General features: G+C 43.0%; 1 protein-coding gene and 1 non-coding gene across 2 annotated transcripts in view; both read right to left on the bottom strand.

Moving 5' to 3' along the window:
• LOC140189004 (uncharacterized) overlaps positions 1–14,781 on the bottom strand; it is a 580,675-nt gene that overhangs the window by 65,796 nt on the left and 500,098 nt on the right. The window lies entirely within an intron of this gene.
• On the bottom strand, positions 12,508–12,579 carry trnam-cau (transfer RNA methionine (anticodon CAU)). Its single transcript has one exon. It is a non-coding gene; the product is annotated as a tRNA-Met (tRNA).

Here is a 14,781-nt window from a genome sequence, read left to right as displayed (position 1 = left end):
GAGCCCAGTACCCGATGCCCTCCCTCCAGCACCAGATTGCTAGCTACACATTTAACTGCACGACCTTACAATCACTTAACTCACAAGGAAATAATCCAGAGATCACCACCAGAAGGTTCTAACTTCTGATCTTTCTGCTCAGCTCCCTGAATTCTTTTTGCAGGACTTTGTCTCTCTGTTGTGAGTTCAAATGCACCACAAACTCTCGCTGCTCATCCTGCCGTTTCTGAATGGCCTGTACCTTCTCAGAAACTTCCTTGGACCTGGCATGATGGAGGTACCACACATACTGCGATCTCACTCATGTCCACAGATACTCCTGTTTGGGTACCACCACACCCCCACCCCACCGGGTGAAGTCTTTGCTGAAAGTGATTCAGATCCTTCCATCCCCTGTATATTCATATGCTTATCTAATAGCCTCAGCTCAGGGTATTTGCATATGGATTCGCAAACAAAGGATACACAGCACGCGTCTTAAATAATAATATTTTATTAGAACCAGCACATTTTCAATGCAGAAAGAAAAAAAAACTAGAAAAAAAACGAAACAAATGTCTGCAGTAGTAGCAGTACAGAAATCAAAATCATACTTAACCTCGACTAAACAAACCGGTCTGAATGTTGGAGGGGGCCAGAGACCCGAACAATGTCACGCAGCCTGTTCTCGTTCTTTCGCTGTCCTCTTTCACTTTCCTACTTCAGCTCCAATCTAAGACAAAACTCTCTTCCCACCTTGTAGCAAAGAAGGTGCCTGTTTCTGCGCCGTTCAAATCCCCTTAGAGTTGTACATTTCCATCTTTGTAGTACGAGCTTCTCTCACCCGATCTCCTATGAGTTTCAGCCCAGACACACACGTTTATCATCACCTCAACTATTATGACTGCAAACCTGCAATTCCTTGAGAATCTGAAAAACAAAATGTTGTGAACTGGTTGTTTTGTATTTTCCCAAAGTAATCCGGCTTCAATCTAACATTGTTGGGTCTTACATGCTTCCATTTTATTTCAGCATAAGAACATGAGTAATCACAGTTAACCATTTCCTTACAACGCCACAATGGCAGGGCGTTCAAAACGCTCTGCCTGTAAAAAAAAAAAAAAAAAACAAACAATAAACTGATTCTGGCAGCCCCTTCCCTGTAATTCCCTCCAGTTACCTGAAAGGTATGTCCTCTCGTGTTAGCCACCGTCTCCCTGGATAAAAGGCCCTGGGCAACGACACTACCTGTCTTTTTTTTCTTAATCTTGCACAACTCCATCAATCTCCTCCCATTCACCATAGTTCCCAATAGCAAAAGTGAGCTTTCTGAACTTTTTTTCTCATTGTACATGTTCTCTAATTAAGACATATCTAGGTGAATACTCCCTACGCCCTGTCTGAAGCTTCCACGTGAGTTCTATAATAAGGCAATAGGAACTGAATACGCACTCTCTGTCTCTCTCTCGCTTTCTCTCACTCTCTCACTCTCTCGCTCTCTCTCTCCATTGTTCTCACTCATTCACTCTCAACATCCTCTTTCCTCCCTTCAGCTCCAGCCTGAGAGAAGCTGGAATGTCATCACGGTAACCGTTGCGCGATGTGGTGCCCCCACCTGAAACTTATCAGCCCACCCATCCACTGTCTCTTTCAGTCATTTACAAAAATCGGAAAGAGCAGGGTTTCAGAACAGACTTCTTGGAAACGCTCCATCTACTGCCAGTCCCTTACTCTTTGCGTAAGGTAATGCAAAATTCAGGGAGTCAAGTTTACATCGATCCCAGTTTCTGAGCTTCTGGATGAGACTATTAAGAGAATTCTTGCCAACGTCTCACTCCATCGCACTACCCTCATGAATTTGTTTTGTTATCTCCCCAGAACGGCATTCAGGTGTGTAAGGCACGACCTGCCCCTCTCAAAGTGATATGATTGCCCTTCATTATGCCTCCCCAACTACTCATCAACCTTACCTCTAATAATCCTCTCCAATAGTTCAGCCTCTATTAATGCAAGAGTCACTGTTTTACAATTTCCAGGGTCATCCCTATTGTCTATTACTTATTTAGAGTTTATATTTAGATATTATCCGCTCTAGATGAACCTGAATTGACTTTACTGGCCAACTAGTGAAGAGCAGACGAATGAATTCAGAGAAGGATTCGTGAATTCGTTTCATCTCGAGCGGGCAATTCTGAATGTAGACGTTGCTTATCTTTTACATTTTATAAATAATAATCTTCCCGGCCATGCTTGTTTTGACCAAGCTTTCTTACCGGGGCTTCGTAGAAGTCTAGGGCTCATCGAGAGATGGTGATTAAAAAGGCCAGTATGGTAGTGCGCAGTAGCGCCGTGTTTATTTGCTTGAATGCGTTCCAGTTTTTGATGCGAGAAAGGGAAAGCCATTAATAATTGGCGAGCACTGTATTGCACGGATTGGATTTGCCCAATTTGGGCTCTGACGTTAGACTCCCCCTCCCAGTGTCCATTCACGCGCCAGCGACTGGCTTTTGGAAGTGGACGATCGTTAGGGCATGGGAGTGAAATTTTCATTCTAAAGACGGGATAATACGCTCAGCTTCTGGCCTGCCGCTTTGCTGTTGCTGTAAACATGGCAAAACGTGCAGGTTAGAAGCGATTTGTATTGTTAATTTTAGTATTTTGCAGTTTATCGTTTAGTTATTTGTTTTGTCGTTTTCTTTTATATTTTGTTAACTCCTGTATTTTACAGACATGTCTGACGGTACAGTGCTCTGAGTCATTTTAGTGTACTAGTGCAACAATGGTCACAGAAAGATCTCTGTCTTTACAATGAAAGCTTCTGATCAATGGGATTTACATGCGCACGTAATTAAAGTCGTCCTGTTCAATTGTGCCTAGACTGTGACAAACAGCTTACAAATGCAGCAATGGCTCCAGAAAAACTGAAAAAAAAAACACTTTCCTACAACTCTCGGCCATATGATACGCAAAAGTAGTGATTGTTTTAAACGGCTGTCGGAATCTCAAAACAGAGTAAAGATTTTGTTATTTGAATCACAGTCAGTAAGAAACTTCAGGAAGCAAGTTATTTAGTAGCGGAACTTATTAGTCAGAAAAGGAAAAAATCACAGATTTGCTGGGAACCTAATAATGCCAGAAAGTAAAATAATAGTGCGTTAAACGCTAGGACAGGATGGACAACGATAAATTGAAAAGGTTTCACTCTCAAGCAGTACGATAAGTCGACGTATTAATGACATTCCACTTGATGCTGAAGAGGTTATTCTGTGATAAACTGGAAAACACGAGCTCCTCCATCCAGGTTGATGATTCAACAGATTTCTCCAATAAATAGCATTGGTAAAATTTGTAAATTATTGAGACACTCAAGGAAACTTTCTTCTTTTGCAATGAGTTTCCCGAAACAAGCAAAGTTCAAGATATATTTAATGTTTTGTCTTCATATCTGGAAGATCAGTTTTGGCAAATAAGTTGCTTTAGCTTATGTCTTTTATTTACTTCACGATTTCACATTGTCAATATAGATTTTCATGTTGTATATAGAAACATAGAAGCATAGAAAACCTTCAGCACAATAGAGGCCCTTCGACCCACAATGCTGTGCCAAGCCTGTCCTTTCCTTAGAAATACCTAGGCTTACCCATATCCCTGTATTTTTTCTGAGCTCCAAGCACCTATCTAGGAGTCTCTTAAAAGACCCTATCATTTCCGCCTCCACCACCAACGCCGGTAACCGATTCCACGCACTCACCACTCTCTGCATGAAAAAACTTAACCGTGACATCTCCTCTGTACCTAATATGAAGCACCTTAAAACTATGCCCTCTTGTGCTAGCCATTTCAGCCCTGGGAGAAAGTCTCTGACTATCCGCACGACCAATGTCTCTCATTATCTTGTACAACTCTATCAGGTCACCTCACATCCTCCGTCGCTCCAAGGTGAAAAGGCCGAGTTCACTCAACCTATTCTCATAAGGCTTGCTGCCCAATCCAGGTAACATCTTTGTAAATATCCTCTGCACCCCTTTCTATGGTTTCCAAGTCCTTCCTGTAGTGGGATGACCATAATTAAGCACAGTACTCCAGATAGGGTCCGACCAGGGTCCTATATAGCTGCAATATTACCTCTCGGCTTAAACTCAATCTCACGAGTGGTGAAGGCCATGCACCGTATACCTTCTTAACCACAGAGTCAATCTGCGTTACAGCTTTGAGTGTCCCCAAGATCCCTCTGATCCTCCACACTGCCCTGAGTCTTGCCATTAATGCTATATACTGCCACCATATTGACCTACCAAAACGAACCACTTCACACTTATCTGGGTTGAACTCCATCTGCCACTATTCAGCTCAGTTTTGCATCCTATCAATGCCCCGTTGTAACCTCTGACAGCCCTCCACGTTACCCACAACTCCCCAACTTCTGAGTCATCAGCAAATTTACTAACCCTCCCTCCACTTCCTCCTCCAGGTCTTTTATTAAAATCACGAAGAGTAGGTGTCTCAGAACAGATTCCTGAGGCACACCACTGGTCACCGACCTCCATGCAGAATATGACCCATCTACAACCACTCTTTGCCTTCTATGGGCAGGTGAGTTCTGCATCAACAAAGCAATGTCCCCTTGGATACCTTGCCTCCGTACTTTTTCAATAAGCCTTGCGTGGGGTACCTTATCAAACGCCATGCTGAAATCCGTATATACTACATCTGTGGTTCTACCTTCATCAGTGTTCAATCAGGCTCGTAAGGCACAACCTGTATTTGACAAAGCCATGCTGACTATTCCTAATCATATTATGCCTCTCCAAATGTTCATAAATCCTGTATCTCAGGACCTTCTCCATCAACTTACCAACCACTGAAGTAAGACTCACTGATCTATAACTTCCTGGGCTATCTCTACTCACTTTCCGGAATACGGGAACAACATCTGCAACCCACCAATGCACCAGAGCCTCTCCCGTCCTCATTGATGATGCAAAATTCATCGCCAGAGGTTCAGAAATCCCCTCCCTCGCTTCTCACAGTAGCCTTGGGTACATCCTGTCCAGTCCCAGTCACCTATCCAACTTGGTGCTTTCCAACAACTCCAGCACATCCTCTTCCTTAATATCTACATGCTCAAGATTTTCAGTCCGCTCTTAATTTCAGTATTAAGCTCTTTCTTGCTAGCCTTATAATCTTCTAGACCTATATCATTACCTACTTTAAAAAATAAAAATCGTAAGCTGTTCTTTTCTTCTTGACTAGATTTACAACAGCATTTGTACACTACGGTTCCTGTACCCTACCATCCTTTCCCTGTCTGATTGAAAAATACCTGTACAGAACCCCACACAAATATCCCCTGAGCATTTGCCACATTTCTTCCGAACGTTTCCCTGAGAACATCTGTTTCCAATTTGATGCTTCCAAGTTCCTGCCTGATAGACTCATGTTTCCCCTTACTCCAATTAAAAGTTTCCCGAACCTGTCTCTTCCTATCTCTCTCCAGTGCTATGGTAAAGGAAATGCAATTTTGATCACTATGTCCAAAACGCTCCCCCACAGAGAGACCTGACAACTGACCAGACTCATTTCCCAATACCAGAAAAAAGTACAGCCTTTCCTCTTGTCGGCTATTTACTTATTGTGTCAAAAAAGCTTGCTGAACGCACCGAACAAACTCCACCCCATTTAACTCCTCAATCTTAGGAGATGCCAATCAATATTTAGGAAATTAAACTCTCCCACCGCAACAACCCTGTTAATAATACAGCCTTGTCGAATCTTTCTCCGAATCGGCTCCTCAATGTCCCTGTTACTATTGGCTGGCTCATAAAAACACCCAGTAGAATTATTGATCCCTTCCTATTCCTAACTTCCACTCACAGAGACTCCGCAGACAGCCTCTCTATGACTTACTCCTTTTCTGAAGCCGTAACACTAACCCTGATCAACAGTGCCACGCCCCCACCTCTTTTGCCTCCCTCCCTGTCCTTTCTGAAACATCTGAAGCCTGGCACTTGAAGTAGCCATGCCTGCTCCTGCACCATCCAAGACTCTGTAATGGCCACAACATCAAGTGCCGCTCCACGCACTAATAGCATTAATTAAAATCAATTTACATCCTTTATTTAAGTTAAGTCTACCGAGGCTACCTTTAAAATAAATCCATTCTTGGCTTAAGCCAGTTATTTAAAAGAAATGTAGTATGTTTCTGTCTGTTAATATGGTCTTCATTTTTGGGAAGCTTCGCTCGCCATTGCTGTTCTGTATTTGATATCTGTGTCGCACCTGCCATTACTTGTTATTAGGCTGCCAAGATATTTGAATTTGTTGACTTGTTTAATGTTTGTATGAAGAGGGTTTGTTGCAGAGGATTATGGTCAATTTTTTTTCTGTTACATGGAGCCACTGAGGAGAACCCATGCGCAGGAGACCGGCACCTCGACTGAGTTGCGGATGCTGGCGTAGACGTGAACGTAGAACAGCTAACCGGAGGAATCTTGACAAGGAGACGGGATTTACAGGGACTATCTGGAAACTAGAGCTGAACTTGGAACAAAACTTAGAACTAACGGTTCTAATCGGACAAGAGAACGAAGTATTACACAAGAATGGACCAACAAACTGGCAACCTGTGTAGTGACGCCATCGTACTTATTTCACAGTCTCTGATGCAAACCAGGAGTACCGTAATTAAGTAAACTAGCAGCAATTGGAAATCTACTGGCTGAAATTAGAGCATAATCAGGGAGAAAGGAGAGTTAAAGGAGAACAGCCAAACGGAACCATGACACTTTATTTACCTATGCTTTCCTTTTATCATCTTCTAAACATAAAACTAGATCCAATGTCATTCTACGTTTCCAAAATCCGCACTGATAAAATGCTACATCACCTCTCTTTTCCAAAATATAATTCAATTGCTCTATTACCATATGTTCCATAAGTTTACCGAACTGAGATGGGATGTTACTGATGTTTTTCTCTTACTGGAAGGATCCTGCGGAGATTTCCAGGTTTCGGAACAGGCACTACCATTTTCTCTGAGGAGGGAAGATGATTCAAAAATGTTAGTATTATCTTATGAGTTGTAAGCTATCTGTTTAAACATACAATACATATATCATCCTTTCCCGGAGCCATCTGACTTGTACTGTTAATAGCTTTCTTAAATTCACACAAAGAAAATCTACATCACTAATACTATCATTGTTACATCTGGCTTCCAGCACATCAGACTATTCACTTAAAACCTCATCCCGACATCGCGTAGGTTCTTCACTTAAATTATATTGATTATGAATTGCAGCAAATGACCACGCCAGTAACTCAACCTTCCCTATTTCAGTAACAATCACCTTCTTTAATCAATACTGGAATCTTATTAACCCGATGAACCCCACCCCCCGATTTTCTTAATCATTCCGCAAGCATCTCCAAGTTTAATATCCTGTTCAATACTATCACAAGATGACCTCCAGTAAACCTCTTTCACAACCTTCACCACTTTCCTCACCACAGCTTATACCCTTTCATACTTAATAAGGTCACTCGGAGAGTGATAATTCTCAACTCTCTCAAACACCTTATTTCTCTCCCTAATTCCCTCTGCACACTCCCCCATCCACCAAGGTGCAGTCTTCCTCCTATTAATGTCATTTTTAACAGGCATCACTTCCACAGCAGTTTGATGAATAATGTGACATAACAATTCATTGCGGAAACCCATATCATCCTCAACATTCTCCCAGTTTGCTTCATCAAAATTCCACCTCCTAAAATCAGTCTCCTGCCCCCTATATAACTCCAAACCTAAACTTATAAATATAGGAAAGTAATCACTCCCCATTGTCTCCTCACTCATAACATCTCATTCAGTCACTCCAGCCAGAATGTTTGAAACTGGAGTTAAATTTACAGCAGTTTTCAGACTATTAGGAATATTACATTTCTTACCCCTTCAATGATTAAGGCACACAAGATTGGAAATACCTAAAAATTCTTCTACAATCAAACAACTCCATGAATGACCCCACAATGAACTGTGCCCAAAAATCCCCACACTATACAACCCTTAGTGAGCTAGAGCGATATATGCTTTCCAACATATCAATCAAAAGCGCTCCACAGGAGTTTTACCACTTTAACACCCCTACCTGTTGAATCAAGTGCTTCTACTACAAACAGCCCATGCACTTCATTCACATCCACAACTCTGTGTCCTATCCCTTTCCTTATTAAACTTGCAACACCACCCCCTCTACCACCTAACCTATCACGCCGTATTATAATATAATTTCCTGCAAAGGAAATGTGGTAACAGCCCGGTTTCATATTGGGTGAATTTGATGAATCAGAAATAAACTTCTTAATGTCTTGATTACTCTCATTCCACTGCAATATTCTTAACCCCATTTTGTACCTGCACAAAGAGACTGAAATACAGATACCCCACCCATCAGAGCTTCTTTTACAGTTTCCCACATAACACCAGTTATACCTAGATACTTTTCAGCAGCTTTCACAATACTTATATTTTTCTCAGTACAACTAGATGACTGACCAGTATAATTCGCCACATCCTGTATAAATATCACAAACTTCATTTTATTGACTAGTAAAGTATCTTTAGTAATGGACATGCAATGTGACATTTCGCCGCTGACTCCGCATTCTGTCTGACTGGTTGTATTTGATCAACATTCGGTTTAACTTTTCTGCAAGGCCTCTGCTTAAGACACACCTAACTGTACTTTAACCTGTTCAACCAGCTGCTTTCTTAAGTACTTCACATCCTGTTAAGCTGCACTACGTTCTCCTCTACAGTTACACCAATCAAACTTTACACCTTCACAATCTTCATACTTAGTTTCCCACAACACTAACTACACCTTAGTTTCCCATGACATACTGCCACAACATGCCCAAATCTCTGACTTTGTGTCATCCAAGCAGAGGTGGAATATGAGCTCGTGCGTTATAATTAAAATACCCCAGATTAACTTTATTAGAAAGCTTCACCTCATCAAAGCATATCAATGCAGTTAAACTGTCCATCTTTTCTCCATTTCAAAGTACCTGTAATCTCTGCAACACACACACAAAATGCTGGTGAACGCAGCAGGCTGGGCAGCATCTACAGGAAGAGGTACAGTCGACGTTTCAGGACTCGGCCTATAGATGCGGCCTGGCCTGCTGCGTCCACCAGCATTTTTTGTGTGTGTTGCTTGAATTTCCAGCATCTGCAGATATCCTCGTGTTTGCACTTGTAATCTCTTTACCTTCTTAATTTCTTTATCGAAATCTCCACCAGAACACCTGTTCTAACACCCCTGATACCTCTATTTTCATTAGGCAACATATATATCATTTTAACCATATAAAGTCTTCAAATATAATGCCTTCTCACAGTTTCTTATCTTAACGATTAGCACATCACCTCCCCGTAAGCTTTGCGCACAATCTATATTCCCTAAAGTAGTTAACAACACTTCAGTTAATTTCAAACGAGAAAACGTGCAGATGCTGGAAATCCAAGCTACACACATGAAATGCTGGAGGAACTCAGGACTGATGAATGGCCTCGCCCGAAATGTCGACTGAACCCTTTTCCATAGATGCTGTTGAGTTCCTCCAGCATTTTGTGTGTTGCTGCGGTAATTCAATAGGATTGATAAAAGAAGGCTGTTCCAGGTCAAATTTAAATAATACCTTGAAGTCTTCTTTATTTTTTTCTGTATCCTCTCAAATCACTTGAAATCATTCCAATATTGTGTTACCTTTTCCGTTTTGCAGATCTAGACCCAACTTCATTCCAACCTCCTACCGCACTCACCAGGACCATTCATTTCCTGTTCCTTTTCCAGACACTTCCCCCCGCCATCTGAACTTACATTATTTCCCATTATCCGCACAGGTTCACAGCCAGCGCAATCAACCGCTACTGCCCCTGAGCCAGTCAGCAACTCGAACCATTTTCATGTATTTTGCTGTCAATCAGGCCTAGGGGCGGAGAAACGAAGCGGATGCTCACGTGTTGCAATTACATCACAAAACTCAATCGTACCTTCCCCCAAGTTCACTCTTTGAGCTTCTGTTCGGATGGTCCAGTGTTGCGGGAGGGGCAGGTGGCTTTAAACCCTGCGGTACACAAGTTCATGGTATCGTTCTCTCCAAAGTGTTTCAGTTGTTCCTTTGCCTGTCTTCCCACACAGTCAACCAGACAAACAGAGAGAGTCGGCACGGGTGGTGGGAAAGTGCGGGAGTTCATATCTCACAGCAGTAGTTCCTGTATAATGTTTCGGAGTGACCCATTCGGTCATTGAGTGTAACATCAAACGGCCTTGAGATACAGACGTAGTGAGGGAAAAGTGAAACAAAGCGATGAACGTCCCTTCTTCTCGGGAAACTCTCCAGTTTTGGGCTATTTGCACACTAGATTGTCCCATATTCGAATCCCGTATTCATTTGAAGCAGGAAAACGGTCTCCTCGTCGCGAGTTGAACCTCGGTCTCCCGCGTGACAGGCACGCATACTAACCACTGAACTAACGAGGAATAAACAAGAGTATGGAATCTGTCACACGGATGTCAGTGTGTAGGAGAACTGATAGAGTCACTCCGATGTCTGTTTGCTGAGCGTAGAGCTGCCGCATTTTACCCATCCTCTCTTCACTGTGTGGCTGGACGTGTCTCAGAATTTTTAGTCATAGTCATACTTTATTGATCCCGGGGGAAAATGATTCTGTCACTTACTGAGTTCAAGGACTGGGCAAAAGAAGGGATCCCATTAACGTCTAACTGCGTGTTGTTTGAACGGATATTTATAATTAGGATTTGTTTTCCATTTACTGATACGTAAAGCAGGAAACCATCTGTACCCCTTCGAATCACTCGGTTCCATTCTCCCTTCAGTCGGATCCCAGGCGCTGTGTTTCTCCGGTCTGTCGGAACGTCGCGACATCCAGTGGTCGGTACAGGAACTGCAACAGAGTGAGGAACGATCCTTCAGAAAACAGCTCAGACACTGAGAATCGAGTTACAGAATCTTATAGCACCAGAGACCATTCAGTAACCGAAACCGGTTTGTATCATGGGGAGATGGTGGTATAGTGGTGAGCATAGCTGCTTCCCAAGAAGTTCACGCGGGTTCTATTCCCGGCCATTGCAGATTGTGCGCTTTCCGGATAAAAAAAGAAAAACTCTCACCAAGCGCTATGAACGCTAAACTCTAATTCATGAGCAATTTGTTATGAGTGAAATTCACTCTAATGGATGAGATGGATCCCTAATGTACGATGGGGTTGGTCCCTCATGTAGGATGATCGAGGAAACCAAAATGAATGAAAAACACATATTAGAACCGGGAAGCATTGAGAGAGGGTTTCTCTGAACTCCCGTCGAAAAGAAGATTCAAACTTCTTCAGAGTACGCATCCCCTATTGACATCAATGGATCTGGGGTTGAGAGGGTGAAAGTTACTCGGCATACACATCAGCGAGGATCTCACGAGGTCTGTAAATACCGGCGGCGTGGTGAAAAAGGCACAGCAGCGCCTCTTTCACCCCAGACAGTTGATGAAATTTGGTATGGGTCCCCAAATCCTAAGGACTTTCTACAGGCACAGAATTGAGAGCATCCTGACTGGCTGCATCTCTGCCTGGTATGGGAACTGTACTTCCCTCAATCACAGGACTCTGCAGAGAGTGGTGCGGACAGCCCAGCGCATCTGTAGATGTGAACTTCCCACTATTCAGGACATTTACAGAGACAGGTTTGTAAAAATGATCCGAAGGATTGTTGAGGACCCGAGTGACCCGAATCTCAAACTGTTCCAGCTGCTACCATCTGGGAAACAGTACCGCAGCATAAAAGCCAAGACCTACAGGCTCCGTGACAGCTTCTTCCACCAGCCCATCAGACTGATTAATTCACGCTGATACATTCGTATTATACGTTATATTGACTGTAATAAATATAGTAATATTTATTGCATATTACTATAAATTGTACATTGCACATTTAAACGGAGACGTAACGTAAAGGTTTTTACTCCTCATGTGTGTGAAGGAGGTAATTAATAGTCAATTCAATTCAATTCCATGGAAGAGACTTCACAGTGCAGAAGTTGAATCACAAACGAGAAGATGTGTAGGTGATGGAAATCCAAGCAACACACACAAACTGCTGGAGGAACTCAGCAGGCTTGGCTGCTTCATGATCCTGTAGAAGTGCTTCGGCCTGAAACATCGACTGTGTGTTAATTCCATAGATTGCTGCTGCACATTTTCTCGTGTACAAGAGAGGGGGAAAAAAACAGACAACTGTAATACTACCGTCCCTGGGTGGGCTTGAACCACCAACCTTTCGGTTAACAGCCGAACGCGCTCACCGATTGCACCACAGAGACGAGAATTAAAAGAGCACGAATAAATGACGAATTTCAATTGAAATACCGTTTCCTTTTATAGATGCATTATGCGACACCTTAGTGTTTTAAAACATGAGGATAAATATCCGCTGCCGCCAACAAAGATTATAGCAGAGGATGGTTTCGATCCATCGACCTCTGGGTTATGGGCCCAGCACGCTTCCGCTGCGCCACTCTGCTACAGGAAAGATCGGATCTGTTGAACTGTGAACATTGCACGATGTTTTGTGTGTATGTATGTATGTATTTATGCCTGTGTTTGTACATGTTTGGGTCTGGTTCTGTGTCTGTATATGTCTGAGTCAGTGTCTGTGTCTGTACATGTTATGGTCTGTGTCTCTGCCTGTGTCTGTACATGTCTGGGTCTCGTTCTGTGTCTGTATATGTCCGGATTCACTTCGTCTTTTTCCCGTATACAAACTCAAACGTAGTTTATTTTCTTTTGTTTATTCCCTGTTTCTTCTCTTTCTCTTTTTCTCCACCTTTCTTTCTGGCTCACCCAGTTATTATCTCTGTGCCTTTTATGTTCTATCCCGTCTTGCAGCTCGTTCCTGCCATTTCGCCCGTGAAATGTGTTTTACTTTATTTAATTATCCAGACGGATAATTCATCCCACTGGTAGGCTCATTTTTAAATAAATAAGACGTTTTCAGCCGAGGTGCCATTAACTTCCTAATCCTGTCCTGATGATTGAATGAATGCCGGAGTTCCTTCAGTGTTGAACCCGCAGTTCACCTTGTGAAGCGGAACTCGCGACGTTGATGTACTGCAAGCACTCACCTCAAATGCAGCAATTCCTCCACCGGGATTACCTGTTGGTATCATGTTCAGACCATCACGGCCGGACCAGTGAGTGACAGATGGGGAGATGTGGAGTATCGCTGATGCTTCGCACCTCCCTGCCACGCGGGGCGGGTTTTCCATTTCACCACCACAGCTTTGTAACTGAAACAGTAAGAGTCAGGTTTTAACTCTCCCACGTAGGACGGTGTAAAGACAGGTTGGGGATATATATAAATAAACAGGCCTGGAAATACCTCACAGGAACTGTCTAAATATTCGTTGCATGTGGACATCAATAAATACGCGATGGTCATAACCTCTTGGCAGCGTGTTATGCCTTTGAAGAGACGGTGCTCTGGCGGACAACAGCGTAAGAAGCAGTGGAAACATTTTTAGGTAGTTGAGCTGTCACTGAAGTAGCGTTATAGGAGTGAGGTGATAAACTCAGCTCACAAAATTAAATGAAAGAAGTGAGAAAGGAATCTATGCCAAAATCCAAGTGAGAGCGCAGTGCGGATGGTGAGGGACGAGGGAGCAGCAGCGAGGGAAGAATGAAGGAGGAAATATAACTTCCTCAGTGTCATCATTTCAGATTCTCTCTCCTGGGCCCGGCACATACCTCCTGTTACAAAGAAGGCACGGCAGCGCTCTGCATGTCATCTAAAAGTTTGACAGACTTCAATAGATGTGTGGCGGAGAGTATATTGACTGGTGGCAAGAGGACCCGTGTCCTTGTACGGACAAGCCCAGAAAGCGTAATGGATAGAGCCCAGTCCAGCACAGTTATGCCCCTCCTCACCGCTGAGCGCATCCACATGGAATAGAGGGCCGCGGCCATGCAGGTCATACTCTCTTCACACAGCTCCATCAGGGAGGAGGTAACACATCAACAGGTCCATCACCCCGCAACCATCAGACTCCTGAAGAAGAATGGATAACTTCATTTACCCAACACTGACCTGTACCCACAACCCATAAACTCAATTTCAAGACTAATCATTTCATGTTCTCGATCTTTATTGATTAGTTATTATTAATATTGTGTTTGTTCTTTCTTGTATTTGCATCGTTTATAGTCTTTTGCACATTGCTCGTCTGCTGTCTATCTTGAGTGCGGTCTTTCATTGATTCTATTGTGTTTCATTGTATTTACGGTGGATGCTCATGTGGTTACGAGTATATACTTCGGTAATAAATTTAGTTTAATCTTTCAACTTTGGAGATTGCTGAGCCTCTAGCTAGGATCCTTATGTCCTCGTTGTCCACGGGAATGGTACCCGAGGATTGGAGGGAGGCGAATGTTGTCCCCTTGTTCAAAAAAGGTAGTAGGGATAGTCCGGGTAATTATAGACCAGTGAGCCTTACGTCTGTGCTCGGAAAGTGTTCGAAAAGATTCTTAGAGAGAGGATCTATAGGCATTTAGAGAATCATGGTCTGATCAGGGACAGTCAGCATGGCTTTGTGAAGGGCAGATCATGTCTAACAAGCCTGATAGACTTCTTTGAGAAGGTGACCAGGCATATAGATGAGGGAGTAGGCTTATTCAGAAAGTTAGAAGGCATGGGATCCAGGGAAATTTAGCCAGGTGGATGCAGAATT

The sequence above is a fragment of the Mobula birostris genome, chromosome 28 (assembly GCF_030028105.1).
Source record: "Mobula birostris isolate sMobBir1 chromosome 28, sMobBir1.hap1, whole genome shotgun sequence".
In the NCBI taxonomy this organism is placed as follows: Eukaryota; Metazoa; Chordata; class Chondrichthyes; order Myliobatiformes; family Myliobatidae; genus Mobula; species Mobula birostris.
The sequence above is the reverse complement of the archived record's forward strand: the minus strand, read 5'-3'. Positions and strand labels throughout refer to the sequence as shown.